The 13,814-nt window shown below is 48.3% G+C and overlaps 1 pseudogene; it reads left to right on the forward strand.

The window, feature by feature from the left end:
- The first annotated feature begins 601 nt into the window (after positions 1–601).
- On the forward strand, positions 602–2,064 carry LOC140221859 (uncharacterized; annotated as a pseudogene).
- Positions 2,065–13,814: the final 11,750 nt, after the last annotated feature.

Raw genomic sequence — 13,814 nt, forward strand, 5'->3', positions numbered from 1 at the left:
GCGAGCGTGTTCGTCGGAGAAGCATCAAAACCCCAGCCCTCCTCGCCACCTCCACCGGTGCCGACGATGGCTACCCTCTGTGCCTCCGTCTCCGCCACCGCCCACCGCCTCTCGTGCCGCCTTCTCAGCTCCTCCTCTTCCTCCTCCTCCACCGCCCCCTTCTTTATCTAGTGCATAGAAAAGCTAAACAACCTACAATTTGGAACGGATCGGCTGTTATCTTAAAACTGTTGAGGTTACACACCGAGTCAACATCGCAATCACTTACCAGGCTAAACATGTTGGTGCCCCTATACTAAATTTTGCTGAAGACTGATTTTACGTTATGCACCATCACACATGAGCCGTTCGCTGGCTTCGGCTAAAATTTTTTCTCACATGTTCCTCTCAAAAAAGAATTTGAAAAAAATTTGTCACATGGGATTTTGCAACGGAAAAAAGGACCGTTTTGCCTCGTTACAGCAGGAAGACAACGCCTGAGACAACATGGTCTTCCGTTGCATAGCAAAATGTTTCAAAAGTCAATTTGAGACCATAGAAGCTCAAGTAAGTTATCTGAAAATTTTTAGACGATTCTAATACTTTTCGTAAAACACCAAACATGGGTACTGCTTTCAAAATTCCGAGACTCCCAAGTCCAAAGGCTCCTCTCCTTTTCTACACGGGAAGCACAAGCTGACAAGCACCTTCTACACTGAGGACCGAGGAGGAAAGCAGAAGCAGGAGAACGAGGTGTGACCGTGTGAGTGGCCTCCAGCTGTCGGCCGTTTGAGCGCCCGCCCCCCCCCCCCCCCCCCCCCCCCCCCCCCTCGCCCTCTCGTCTCTCTCTAAAAACCCTCCTCCCCCCAATTCCTCCGCCTCGTTCTCCCCCTCCGCCGGCAGAGCCACAGGAGGCGACGGCCACCGTCCTCACGGAGGACATCCTCCGCACAATCCTCCGGCTCCTCTCCCCGGCCGACCTCCTCCGCGCCGAGCTCGCCTGCCGCCGCTGGTGCCGCGTCGCCTCCCTCGTTCGCCCCCGCGCGCCGCCGCTCCTCGGCTACTTCTTCCACCCCTGCATCACCCCCGGCCCGCCGCCCCTGCCACCGGTCGAGCCGGGCCCGCACCGCCCGGACGTCTTCCTGCCCCTCGGCGACACCGCCGCCTCCGCCACGGCGCGCCTCTCCATCGACGACGCCCGCGGCTTCGCCATCCAGGACGTCCACCTCGGCCTCGGCCTCGTCCTCCTCCTCCCGGACCCGGTCCACAGGAAGGTCTTCCCCCGCATCCTCGTCCTCGACCCGGCCTCCCGCCGCCGCGCGCTGCTCCCGCCGCCCCCGCGCGACACGCTGCCTGGTGGCGACCGCTGGCGCCGCAGCAGGTACGTCGTCGGCGCCGCGGTGCTCTCCCGCGCACACCCCAGCAGGCTCTGCTTCCAGGCCGTCTGCGTCACCGTCGACGAGGGCCGCCCGCGCGCCTGGGTCGCGACCGTCCGCGACGGGGACTGCAGCTGGCGCCCTGCGGCGCTCCAAGGATGTGGTCGACTTCGACCCCGATTGCGTGCACGCCGGAGGGAACATCTACTGGCACATCGGCAACTCCGGCCGCATGCTTGCACTGAACCCTGGTACGCTGGATTTCTCCTTCCTGCTGGCGCCGGCTGAGCTTGGGGACTCCTTTCGCAAGTACCGCATTGGCGAGTTGCCAGAGGACGGGAGGCTGTGCATCGCGGTGGTACTGGAGCAGCGGCTGCAACTATGGGTGCGTGGGGAGACCAAATGGAGCGACAATGGATGGTTGGTGGAGGAGTTTCGCCTGCTCAAGGTGCTCGACAGTGTGCCAGGGCTGCCCAGGGACCTGGTGAACCGGCACCTGTGCACTTGGCTCAGCGACATCGATGCTGGGCGCAGCGGGAAGGTGTTCATCAAGACATGGGGATAAGGCAGCTATTCATTTCACCTGAAGTCTGGCAAGCTCGAGCGCCTGGAGACTGATGACGGTTTGGAGCACGGCGACCCCATCTTTGCTTGCTTCCTGGCCTGGCCACCAGCCTTCCTCTCTTCACCTGACGAGGCCTGTCACTGACGTCCTGGTAATTTCCAAGATACTGTCTTTCCTGTTCATCATGTGCTGGACAGCCAATTGTATCATGCATGTATGCATCCATATATTTGTCTTGCAATTTGTGTTGACCTACCAATTAGAGATCTGGTGTAACAATCTTTGCAAAATACAGGCCAGTTTAGAAGGGCCGATAACACTGCTATATGTTCTTGTTAACTAGAGATAATTTGGGTGGTAGAAGGATCTGATTGCATATGGTTCTATTTATATCATTGCCCTTTGTACATAATGTAGGTAGACTCTGGTGCTGCAGTGCTTCATAGTATATCTTCCAATTAGCTGTTGCATTTCAAATAAACCAAAATGTGATCCTTATTTGGGTGTAAGCAGAATAATTTTTCACACTACTGTTCAAACTGGAGTATCATACCTAAGCGACCTGGTGCTCTCCCCTCACCATTCATGGTCTTTGGTAGGACTAAAGGACTAATGTGGAGGTTAAAGATGAGTGGAGGCATTGTTGAGGTCACATTTTTTTTTTTACTTGTGAATTGCCATTAATTTGCTAGAATTTCGAAACTCATAAATTGAGAACAAATTCAATCGCCTCGTAAGGATCTTAAAAGGTGAATATACATTATATATCTCATACAGACCTGAAAATTAGTTAGTTGGATGGTAGGACTACAGGATTCAACCTAATTTACAGAATTTGTAAGCAAAATTCCATAGTTTGAGTCTAAAAGTTGATGTGTTTAACTTTCAATTTGCTGCTCATGTGTATGAGCCTTGATGGATCATTTTCTACATTTAAGTTTTTACTCTTTTCACTTCGTAATACGTCTGTTTGGCCTTGTCACCAAGGAACTGGTGACAATGAATTGGTTGTGTTGCTGCGAGGATGATGGCAAGAGACAGGCATTATGTTTACTCTTTTCTTTGTTTAGAAAAAATGGTTATATTTTGCATATTCAAAAAAAGAAGGTTGGTTAATTACCTATTTTATTGGCATCTGTAAATCTTACTTTGCATCACTTTTTTAATTGCAACACTTTGCACTTAATTGGACCGATGGTATAAGATGAAGGGTGCTCTTCACCAGAGCCAAACTACATTTGTTGGGTTTTCGACTATTTATGGTCATCATTCATGAATTATTATAATGAAAGAAAATACTTTTCATGAGTCCTACTAGCTCATCCTTGATGTTTCCTTCTTTCTTTTATGAGAACACAGCACAAGCATGTTTGGTCAGTAGCACTAGTTGCATCCATGAGCCCAGCTCAACATAAGCCCTCTACTTAATTGATTATATGGCTCCTGTGACATATATTTCATCTTTTTCGTTTTGCATTCTCAAAAATATACATTAAATCAGGCCGGCATGTTTCATATAAGTTAGTGTGGCTTCAGGTTTTAGGAGAATCGAATTTCCTTCTGTTAGCTCTTAACTGATAAACATAGCAGTGTTGTATTCTCAAAAAGGAAAAGAAAAAGAAATATATATCTCTGCAGTGTTACTGTTGTGAAATATTTAGTGTAGATATATTTTACAGTTTTTTTTATATTTCTTCGTAAATACCCGGCCATCATTAGGTGCAACCTGTTGATGCTGCCATTTTGTTATCTAGCAACTTGCCCATTTGATGTGCTCCGGTCTGAGTAATTTTGTAGAAAGTTCTTTCAGAAAGGACTTTTTCTCCCCCCTAGGACTATGGATAATAAGATTGGACTCAATGCTATTGGTGCTATTTGGCTTTTTGAGCACAAAAAACACGGGCTTAATTTTCTGGTTATGTGTCAGTTGTTTTATACTAATTGATATTTATTCTCATTTGCTCAGTAAAATCTCTATTGGTTTACTTCAGTGGACACTGCTAATGATTATGCCTTCCTGACAAACTCAGGGTGGTGACTAGCTGGTGGAGGCATCGTCTCATTCTTCTGACGAGTCCATTCGCGTCCTTGGGTTTCTATTGTCATTTCACCTTCCGCACTGCTATTCGGAAAGCTTTCAGTATCTTGTTCTGTCAAGACCATTAACAAACTCAGACGCTCTTGTTGTGCACGAGACTATTTAAGCGCATTGTTGTCGCTGTGTTTATCTTTTAGCATGCTTAGGACATACTGGATGACAGTCTGAAAACAGCAGCACTTATGGGCATGCTGCTGATTTTTGGCATGCTGTGGTTTCGCTCGTAATTGGGAATATTTATCTATTTTGGCTTTGATATCCTCTTGCCCAACCTTTTTAGTTTCTGTGTGATCTGGAATTGAAATAGATTTGCTCGAGCATTGCGGATAATCTCATGAAGATTTGAATAGATTTGCCCATGTGTGTGATTACTGTGAATATCTGCTACCCTGCCAAATATGAATAGTTTGACATGCTACGTGGGAACCTGCTAGTATCCGGCAGCAGGCAGCAGCAGCTGGTATCCTGGTAACCTGCTAGTACACAGGCAGAAGCAGGGGTTTGTTGTCAATGTGCTGCAGCACCAGCACCGCTGGGCGCTGGGGAAAGCTGCAATCGGTAAATAAATATTGTTAGACTGTTTACAGCTCTTGAAAACAGTAGAACATCTCTCAATTGGTAGACCTCGATCCAATTCGTTCCGCTCCATTTAACACCTCATTTGTAACATATTTTTAATATATTGGCTGCCAAACGGTTGTGTTAAAGTTTAACACCCCATTTTTCATAAACACATAGAGGGGGTGTTAAAACTTGCTAAAGGTGTTAAAAGTGGTCTCCCTCCTCACTTATTCCCTAAACCGACCACAAGGAACGACAGCGACAGCAAGAGGGTGCTCACCGTGAGCAGGAGGCGCGGCGGTGGCGGACGGGAACGACGGCGAGTACGGGTTCTCCGGCAAGGATGTTGGGCAACAAGTGGACCGGGGTGTAGCTGGGGTATCTGTGGGGGAGTGGGCGAGAGGAATTGACGGGAGGTGAGGCGTGGCAGTGGAATTTGGTCGGTGGCGATGGCTTGACAGAGAGAGCGGCGGCGGTAAAAAGGAACAGCGGTAAAAGGGGCGGCGCGGGAGCGGTAGATATATGAAAGAATTACCGCGCGCATGGGCGACACTGTGGCCTAGCTATGGACTCGCGTGGCAAGGAGGTGGCGTAGCTGCTGCGCTGGCGGGCGACCGAGAACGCCGACGGCGACACGTCGTGCTTGCTCTGTCGCCCCCCTTCTTGTTTTCTGACGCCCGAAGTTCAGAGCTCTACCACGGCTGATTTCAAATCCGACAGTTCACAAGTCACTTAAGCAAAGTTGTAGATAAACTTGAATCCTTCAACTTTTATTTAAGCTTCTACCCGAGATAAACATCCTAGTACAGTGGAATTTTGAATTTCCTTTCTTCTTTAACTGAATTTCTCTGAGACTCGAAGTTGAGTTCGTCAGTCACTTGATAGGGTCATTTACCCTACTTTGTAAATGATTTCAGTGGTCCAAATCCCTTCCTTTTAGTCCAACTACTTCCCATTTGTGTTCTACAACCTTCAATGGTTCCATTTTGCCCATAAACACTTACACCTTTTGCTCTACATTTTTCTGAAATCGGCTCCAAACTCGGCTACATACTGTTGTTTCAGACTTAAACAAATTCAGTAATGCAATCTACCGTGACAAGGTGCTGACTTTGAGCTTAATTTTGAATTTATCCCCCTTACTGTTCCTGATCAACAACACCCAAATCTATTTGTCCAAAGTCCATACTTCATCACTGAGTAGTTGTCTTGGTCCACTTATTTGGAAAATTGGTCGGAAATTAATTTCCAAAATGGACTCTGCTGCTGTTTTTCTGAACTTCTTATTGCCGGATGGTGAATAGTAACTTTGGTTTTCAATTTTTTTTCTTTGATTTTCTTGAGGCATTTAGGACCAGATTTTGTCCCAAATATTTATCTTCAAGTTCTAATCACTTTGATACTTCTATTCCATATTTTTGCCAAATTTTCTTGAATTTCAAATTCAAAATTCAAATTTCGGTCAAATTTGACCCGAATTTGATTTTTAGCCGATTTCTTCTCCTTTTCTTCATAAATTGCTTCTATTTCTTCAGAGCTACTTTGATGACTAAAAATGGCAGGTATTACATCCCTACCCGTAGGTCCTCCTGCTGGCCATCCCTGCCCGCAGGTCCTCTCGCTAGCCATCCATCCCGCCGGCCATCCCCGCCCGCAGATCCACGGCGTAGCCTCCGACCGCCGCCACCGCGACTCGTCCTTCTCCGACCGGCGCCACAGCCTCGACGACGCCTCCACCGCCCTCCGCAGGCCGTCCACCCGCCGCCCTCGTGGCCTCCACTGCCACTTTGTCCTCGACCTCGGCCAGCGCAAGGCGGCACGCGCCGCCGAGCGTGACGACGCGGTCGCCCACCGCAGCGAACATCGGGTCGACGCGCCACACGCGGGGGGCCATCACGGACAGGTCAGCAGTGAGCTCGCCGCCGCGGGGGCCGAGCTCCACCCAGCCATGCCTCCTCCGCCAGTGCGGATCTGGAGGAGCAGGGAGGGAGGAGCGGGGAGGGAGGCAGCGTAGGCGAGGCCGTGGCCACTGGACTAGCGCGCTCGGGGAGGGGCTGTGGCCGGCTGCTGTCTTGGGGAGAAAGAAGAAGAGAGAGGAGGAAGGAAAGAAGGGAGTGAGCGGGGGTATAATTGTCATTTCCAACCTAAGGTGTTAAAGTTTAGCAGACGATCCAAACACCCCAATGTGATAAATTTTAACACTTCATTTGAGGATATTAAAGTTTAGCACTTCGTATCTAAACAAGCCAAGCATATGCCCACCTCATATAAAAAGCATGGCGTGCTTTACATTTAGAGTTTGATTGGTTCGTTATATATAGGTCCCGAGATGCAAGTGTGCTTTGATTGGTTGCCCAGATCGAGCGTTGAGCCTGGTCCCAGAGGTGCAAAAACTGCGGCCGAGCCTGGCTCCTAGGATGCGGGCTTGCGGCAAAAATGAGCCATGCGACTTGTGCGCCTAGGGAGAGCTGAAAGAGGCTTGGGTGTGTGCATAGGTTACTTGATGCAGCCAACCAATCAAGAACTCTAACCAGCTCCGCAGGCAACCAATCACACAATATTGCATGTTATCAGCCAGACCGTCGGGGGCCTGGCTTGCTAGTACGGGCCTCGCTCAGCTGAGCAACGGACCAATCAGGCCCTTAGGGTCACTCACGCCTGTGAAGTACCCTATACCTATTCCCTCCATTGCAATATAATTTACTTTAGCTTTGATTAAGTTTACAGGGAAAAAGACATCAACATCAAGAGTAGCAAATTATTTTCAGTAAATCCATCATCAAATGTGTTTATTTGGTACCGTAGATGTTATTATATTTTTTAAACTACATCGATGTTATGACTTAGTATAAAACTAAGGTGAGCTATAATATCAGATGCCTATTGATGACCTCTGCACCTCCCCTTCTCAGTGCTATCAAATTATGGAACTGTTTTTCTAACCTAGCGTCACATAAATATAATTCCCTTATTCCATATGGATGAAATAAATTGCAATATGTCAAACCAGCAAAACCTACCTTTGCTACTACGTTAATCTCATATTCATGAGGTTGTGCCATAGCAACCTTAGAAGACATGAAAGCAGCATATAGCAACAAATAAACGCGGACAATGTACTCTTTCAAGTAGTGGGTTGTGGGACGAATTTGTCTTGGAGAGGGGTCGACAAGCACCTTATATATACAAGATAGAGACTAGAAAGGAAAGCACCCATGCTTCAATCAATTAATCAATCAATTTGATTGATATGGTTATTGGACTCATAATTAGAAGGGTTTTAATATAATTGGAAGGGACTCGACGTGATTGGTGATTTGATTGTTCCAAATTTACCGTGATCGATCGCCAATCAATCAATCAATTTTGATTGGTGGGACAATGGGCTCATAATTGAAAATATTTTGACGTAATAGGAAGGGACTCGACATGATTGGTGATTTGATTATTCCGTATTAACTTTGATTGATCATTAATCAATTAGTCAATCAATTTGATTACTAGGGACTCGGGGCTCGTAATTGGAAAGATTTCGATGTAATTGGAAGGGACTTAGCAAGATTAGTGATTTGATTATTTTGGATTGACTGTGATTGATCATTTGGCTTGAATTGGAAGGTCCTGACCATTCTCTGATGCAGTAGGTGGGACCAGCGGTTAAAAAACATGTGATGAAAAAAATTCATAAATATTAGACGCGGTTGAGCGACAATATGCAATAGATGCTGGGAATATTTTGTCTCCCTTCCTCCTTCATCATTCATTTTACTTTTTTTCCCTCATAGTTGGGTTCTTTGTGAGGGGTATGTGGGTATAACCTTAGGTCAGAATTGAACTTAATTTCGTCACTCTTTGTAGTCTATACTATAAAGAGCGAGAGAATTGAGGTCAATTCCCACCCAAAGTTATACCCACGTACTCCTCGCAGAGGGCCATCTATCATGACAAAACTAAGTAATAGTGATGACGGGAGGATTGATTTCATCATCCTTCCTCCATTGAAAACCGTAGTGTCCACTTGTTTTTTTGCACCGCGCTAATTTTTTTTCCATTTTTACCCACAGGTCCCACTCGTCATTGCCCAGTCCAAGGCTCCCGTCCAAAATTTCCGCTCCACCAATCACGCATTGTAAATCAATCAATCCCAAGAACCTCACATTTCGGCCCTCTTTGGTTTGAGCTCCCAAGTGCTCCGACTCCTCATTTGCATGTCTTGTAGCAGCACTGTTCATTGGAGTTTGTTTTCTCTCTCCTAGCAAAATACACTAGCAAACCACTAGGAGCAGGTGAAGCAAAAAGGTTCTAGCTCCACCAGCTCTGACTCCTTGGAGCTACAATATGCTATAGTATCGGAGCCGAAGCCCCAAGGAGACCAGCCAAAGGGGCTCTACCTTTTCGAACCTTCCCAATTACGAGCCCACCAGACAGGTCCATAGACCCTGGGTCCCCAATGGGCCCACCTTTTCACCCCAACGGGCGGCGCAGTGAAAATGCGCGCCTGGGCCGGCCTAGATACGCGACGCTAGGTCATGACCACAATCCGGCCACCGGCTGGCGCCCTCGACCAGGAGGCCTGGTCGGCGCCCCGACCAAGAGGCCTGGTCAAGGCCAGGGCCACAATCCGACTGCGACCAAGTTCCCCCGACTGGGGATGTGCCTCTGATCAGACCGGCAAATATTGCTCCCTCCCGACCGACACGATCGGGACCGACCAGGATGACCGACCGTGGACGTCCGCTCAGTATGGGCCTGGGGACTAGGTAGAGCGGATAAGTGAAGACGCTTAGGTCAACAGCCATACAGAGGATTGTACCTCACCACGCCACGCCCTGCGCACGCAACGCACAGTGCCGCCCTGCCATGTCAAGCGGACATTATGCTACCTACCCATCATGACGGAGCAACCGAACGACATGAATAGGGATGGAGGGCGATGGCCACCCCATACACGACGACGTGGGCACTGACAAGATTAGGCAGCGCCCGTGCACCTTTTCTCTCTCTCTCTATGACTTGTAAGGCTGTCCCCTTGAACTATAAAGGGCTCTCTCTCTCTCTCACACAGAGACTCTCTGGCTCTCTCGAGACACTCCAACGCTCACATGCACTTGAACACTCTCTCCAACACTTAGCGCATATTCGAGCCCCCGTCACTCTCCTCCACTCAGACCAGAGCACGGCCGGGCCTCGAACACCCCTTCTTCACTCCTCGCACGTTTGTACCCCACTACAAATTTTGAGCACCTGGGCTCAGGAATACAATCGACCGACCAACCCCCGACTGGACGTAGGGCCCGATGCCTGAACTAGTATAAATCCTGAGTCATTGTGTGCTAGGCCATATCCGATCTAACACGCGGCAAACTACGCATATTTACCTGTTGGCCAGATTCCGCATCAACAGTTTGGCGCCGTCCATGGGGATCCGCTGTGCGTTCGCGTTTTCGATCATCGTTTGGCTCACCTTCCCACCATTCTCGGCATGGCAAGCTCGAGCGATATGATTCGCTTTGGCTCACTGGAGTTCCCCGTGCCCTTGCTCGGTAGGTTGTGGGCTTCCCCTGTCTTCGCGCCATTCCAGACCTTCCGCTTTGGGAGCTTGGACTTCACTGCCGACCAGCTCGGCGTACTCCACCTCCGCGAGAAGGCGCTCGCCCCGGCATCCCCAGAAGGAGGAGCACCCTCCATGGGCCTCGGGCCACTCGACGACCTCGACATTGAGGCACTCACGCTCCACCTCGAGTCCATTATTGGCTCGAACCTCATGGTGAGTGACGTGGACATTGTCCTGTACTCGTTGTTCAGCACCTTCCGCTAGCTCTCCGAAGGGACCCCGTTGTCTCCGCCACGCTCGCCGTGCAGTCGGCTCACCTACGGCCTCACGTCCTCCATGGACACGTATGCACGGGGGCTTTGGAGGGCCATGACGTCACCCCCTCTCACATGCGAGTTCGTGGGTATAGTGAGCTACGCCCCCGTCTCCTTCCATGACCTCTGCGATGAAGAGGTCGAAAGCGACAGCTCCAGCATTAGCGACTTAATGGCACCAAGCCATCCTCTATCGTGGGAATGCGCCATGGTAGACGCCCTGGAGCAGCCACTGGAGGTGGTGGAGTCCCAGCTGACTCACACCTCCTCGGACCCTCATGTGGAGGCCCTAGCGTGTGCAGGCTGAGCCGGTAGCCACCTACGCCGGCGTGCCTTGCGCAGCGCTCTAAGCCACGTGTGCGCAACCCGACGGGCGGTGCTTGAGGCTGCACCCGCCAGGTCCAACGCAACATCTTGGCTGGAGGAGGTGATCCCCCTCAATTCGCTCTATTGGCCAGAACATCGTTGCTGCAGCGATACTTCTGTGTAGCCTCTCCGAGCCCGTCGACCACCAGGAGCAGGTGATTCACTGGAACCTCCGAGCACTGGTGGAGACCACCATTGTTTAGTAGGCGGAGAGCTCCGCGTCATGACAGCAGCACGTGACCTCTTATCCAACCGGGCATTGGGACCGCACCTGTCAAATCACTCTATCCTCTCACCACAGCAACCACCTCAAGCGGGGCAAGGCGTCGCGGTCGCGCTACAACCTGACCCGGCACTTGCTCCACGAGGTTTGCATGTGCGCGAGCGGCTCAGGCCAACCCGTGACGCTCGCAGCGTCATCAACACGTGATGCTAGGCTCGACGCCGACATCGATCGAATGGCGGTGAGCCGGGGTGTGGCGGAACCGCCCAACTTAAGCTGGTTTAAGTGCGCCTAATCGCTGTCGGAACAGCAATTACCCGAAACGCACCTAAAACAGCATAAGTCCGGTAGTCCGTCGAGTGTCCCTAGGACTCCTCGAAGGATCCACGACGTGTCTCATAGCCATACATCAGGATAGTATCCGCGATGGGATAACATCAACAAATATTACATTTTTAAAGACATAACAAAGGTACGGTATATTACAACCATAGATTGAAGAAACTAAACAGTGCAGGTTAGCGTGGTTCTAAGAATTTAAAACATAAACCAGTCCGGAAGAAAGATAAACATTTAAGTTTTATTCTAGAGTATCATGAGACTCATAAGATACCCTAGATCTTCGGGGCTTCCTCTTCGGTGAGTCCTTACTGGTTTTTCTGAAAATAACAACAAGGGATCCCCTGAGTACGAAGTACTCAGCAAGTCTTACCCGACTAACCAATACAATAGCTTTCTTTGGAAGTGTATGCTTAGCTTTTTGGTGTACTTGGCTAATGCAATTTTTGCTGAGAAGCTTACTACAAGTGATGCCTTAGTTTTATCTTTTATTTGGGTTAAGTCATTACCTAACCATTCTAGATGATGAGAAAAGAGCAAATACAACCATAAGATATTTAAGCCATACATCACTCGTTTATCAGAAAGGTATAACACTCATGAATTTACACTACGATGCTCAACAGTGATCAACTGCATTCATAACCGAGAATTGCGGCGATCCGGATCCATTTACATCATGCAGGAGAGTACCCTGATCACCAGCTATATACGACTGTACAGGTCGTACGTAACGACTTTTCGATCAGCAAATCCAATGATTGGGAATAAGACTACCCGGACCCAGGGACGCACCCCCACATGGGACCCCACGTCTGGCCCGATCACCATGTGAGTTTCAGGCTACACCCCTGCCAATCTCTAGCACGTCAAGCGCGGGTACGAAGTATTCCCGATCAGAGAGTTTACTAACCTACTGGGCTTTACTGGTCCCATACCCAGTAAGTGATCAGATGCTTATCACTTGATCAAAGGTTAAGACAACGAATCGGGCCTTAATCAAATTAATCTAGCAGACAGAACTATATCTCTAGCTTCTGTCCGCTACCCGATTCCAAGTTAACCTTCCATATATCACATGTATGACTCAAAGCTTTTCCTTAAGGTTGGTAAACCAAGCATTTAAGCAACTAAGCATTTCTAGACTTGGGTTATCTTCTAAGGTTTGAACAAGTGGCAAAGATGTCCTTAAATCAAGGTATAATTATACACAAGAATAGGTTTCAAGCAACTCCTAGACTTAGTGCATACATAAAGCAAATAACCAATAATAAGTCACATGAAATAACGACTCCAAATATATAGGTATAAATGCACCGGGGCTTGCCTGGGATCAACAAAGGTTAGTTCTTCGGAAAACTTCTTTATTAAAAGAGGTACTCCACATTTCGCGAATGCTATCCATCTCCAGCTGAAATCCATGAATTCCCACTTCAGGAGTTGTGACGTCTACGATTCAGTATATGCAAGAGTTAGAGATGCAAACTTTTGAATACAAGACTATACAACTTTCCTTCATGATAAAGTTGCAAGCCAACAAGGACTATACAATTTATCATGATAAAGTTGCAAGCCAACACACAAAAACCCCAAAGATTAGCCCACAATTTTTATTTCCTTTACTAATCCTATCTTAGACCTTTTTCTTTATTTTTAAAAGCATTATAATAATTTTCTAATCTCAAAAACTTATTTCCTATGACTTAATAAGGATTTGTGGATAATAAAACATTTTTCAAGTTTTATACATTTAATAATGTTTTAAGTATTTATTTAAATACCTTAAACAAAAAGGCATTAAATAAATACCTAAATTTTTATTATTTTCCTAGGGTTTAAGAATTTTAATGCATAAAGGAAAATAAAGCAAACCTAACAAAATTGGTTTCACTAATTTTGGACACTTCTAGAATTTCCTGTGAATTAAATGGTGAAAATCGCATTTAATCTATTTATCTAATAAAAGAAAACCTAAGGTTTATTTATAAACCCCCGGCCCAAACTTCTCTCACTTAACCTTCTTCTACCCACTATCACTTCCACCTAGGGTCCACCCGGCCTCCTACTTCCTTCCTCTCTTCCTCACTGATGAGTGGGGCCCACGGCCGAAACCTTCCCTTGGGCCGAAAGGTGGCCCGTCGGTTCTTAATCTGTGGCGCATGGGCCTCTTTGCGGCAGGCTTGCTTGGGCCGGCTCCCCTTTTCTCCTCTCTTTCTCAACCACGATCGGCCCACCTTCTCTTTTCTTTTCTTCCTCCGGTGCTCGGTCTGCTAATCCGGCCCATGGCCTTTCTTTCCTCCGCCGGCCCCCTTTTTCTTTTCCACTCCACCTGGGCTGGTTCGCCTCCGCAGCAGCCTTGTCCGACGCATTGTGTGCCGTGGCTTTCTCCACCTGGGCCGCATGGCCCATTTTCCTATCCAACCATCGGACAGCCCACCG

The sequence above is a fragment of the Setaria viridis genome, chromosome 2 (genome assembly GCF_005286985.2).
Source record: "Setaria viridis chromosome 2, Setaria_viridis_v4.0, whole genome shotgun sequence".
Lineage (NCBI taxonomy): Eukaryota > Viridiplantae > Streptophyta > Magnoliopsida > Poales > Poaceae > Setaria > Setaria viridis.